Source organism: Seriola lalandi, unplaced genomic scaffold, assembly GCF_002814215.2.
Source record: "Seriola lalandi dorsalis isolate HSWRI2012SDOR001 ecotype SW California unplaced genomic scaffold, Sedor1 jcf7180002054816, whole genome shotgun sequence".
Taxonomy (NCBI): domain Eukaryota; kingdom Metazoa; phylum Chordata; class Actinopteri; order Carangiformes; family Carangidae; genus Seriola; species Seriola lalandi.
Genome location: NW_019525369.1, coordinates 1,325,932 through 1,328,323, shown reverse-complemented (window position 1 = coordinate 1,328,323; position 2,392 = coordinate 1,325,932).

Genomic DNA, 2,392 nt, shown 5'->3' with positions numbered 1-2,392 from the left:
CACACACACACACACACACACACACACACACACACACACAGGGGTACAGTGAGGAATGTAGCGGGGCTTTCCGGGTGGCTCGCTGAACTGTTGACCTTTGGAGAGCCTCTGGGATATCTAAACATGTAAACACACTCCTCCTCCTTCTCCTCTTCCTCGTCATCCGCTTCTCCTTTCTGCTGGGCTGAAGGTGTCTTTTCCTGGAGCCTGGGTGGTAAGCTCAGTCATCACCTCATCACACAACTATAACCTGAACCCTAGAACCAGGTCTTAACCCTGGAACAGACCTTTGAAGCTGTGAAGACCAGAGATGTCCTCACTCTGTACAGTCTGTAACTGACACTGGTCCTCACAGAGACACTCACACACTCACAGTTTTAAAGACATGAGCATTTATTAGTCAAGGAGGGTCTGCAAGGCATTTTGGGAAAAGGGAAAAGTAGGATACAGGACTTGTGGAGCTTTACTCACTCTAGTGATAAAAGCCAGGATGTATCTTGGCCTCTTGGCTTTTTTTAAACGTCCCATATAGTATATAGGTAGATATAGTATAAAGTATAGTATATCCCATATAGTCTAAAGGTAGAAGTTCATGTGTAGTTTGATTATAGATCAGGTCTAGGTTCTATATTAATACTGTGAAAGTATCAAAGCCTCAGTCCACAGAGAAATGCACACAGCCTGTATTCAGAAACTGAGCATTAAAACCAGCCGTCAGGACTTCTGTGACTTTGTGATGTCACAACAAAGCAGTCATGGCTCTCAGCCACACTCCAAGCCCCGCCCACCTGGACTCACCATCCAACCTTGCAGGATTTGGTGTCTCTGAGTGTTTACCTGAAATCTGATATATTTCTATTATATTTGTTAAATGACTCCTCAACTATTCCTTAAATTGGGCAAGAACTAAGGAGCAATAGGCTGAAATTTTAACTCGAGAGACTAACAAGTGTATTAGCTAGCCCATTATCTCTGGCAATTACGTCTTTAGTGGAAGATTTTGTACTGATCAGCCACAACATTAAAACCAGCCACCTGTTTTATTGTTGTGGCTGAACCGTGAACGTCCAATGTCAATGTTCCGTGTCAATGCAGGAAGTAGTGTGTTCTTTGCAACTTTGAATTGGAAGACCAGAGTCTCCGCCCTGTCGCAGACTTTTGCTTTTTAATTAAAACTTTGAACAGAAGCCTTTTCTTACAGGCTCTGAGCAGAGTCACATGTCTGAGCGAAGCCTGTCATATTATCTTCACAAAAAGTTTGACCTCTCAGAAATGTATTTGAGTTTTCTGTTTGAATGTCTGCAGAGGAGATAGAGGACAGAGGAGAGGGTCAGTGATCCACTGAAACTAAAGCTTGTTGATGGGGCTAAAAGAAAAAAACAACTGTATTTTAATGGATTTTATTTTCATATTTGTTTATGAAATGTTCATTTTAACCAAGTTGCAGAATGAAATATCACACTGAATGAGCTCTTAGCAGCTCCTGCTGTACAGGGCCGATGTATGTACAGACTGAAATCACTGGTTTACTTTGATCATCTCACAATTTCCAAGCATTTTGTTTTACAGACAAGATCTTTAGTTGACAAGGAGCATCTTTTTTACTATGATTTATGGGCAGATTTTGAGATTTTCACTTACAGTCAACCCTGGAGCCACTGGAGATTGATCCTCATAGAGCAACTTATGCTGTATCTAAAAATATATGTTTCATCATATCACCTCAAGCATATACAGCATGCACAAATAAAGCAGGAACAAAGAACTTAAACAGAACTCAAAGGAATGTTTTCAGTGTTGTGCAGATTTGTCCTGATGTTCTTCCGGTTCTGTATTTCTCTCCCCACTGTGCTGCTTGTTGTGCTCATACATTTAAATCATCAGTTGAAACTTCATGTGAACAGCAGCCACATCAATGAATTTGAACACACACAAACCACACAGCCCTCCCATATTTAATGCAAAAAAATGAGAGAAATTAATATAGATTAAGTAGATAGAATATAAGATTAAAGGAAAAAGAAAAAAAAATATCTTGGGGTGAAAACCAAAGAGGAGAAAGAGAAAGAAGAGGAGGAGGAGGGGGGATAGATAGAGAGAGAGAGAGAGAGAGAGAGAGAGAGAGAGAGAGACATTGAGAATGAGTGGGGATTCTTCCAGGTTGACCTCATTCAGTCTGACCCCCAACTCCTGTTTTCCTTTCCATAACTCATCTCAAGTTCAACACAGGGCTGTCTGCCTCAGTGTGTGTGTGTGTGTGTGTGTGTGTGTGTGTGTGTGTGTGTGTGTGTGTGTGTGTGTCTATGCCCTCACAATGAGCGGAGAAAGATAAAGTGGTGTGGCTGCAGTTCAAGAGTTCAGAGACTCAGTTACATAGATGAGGGCGCACGCA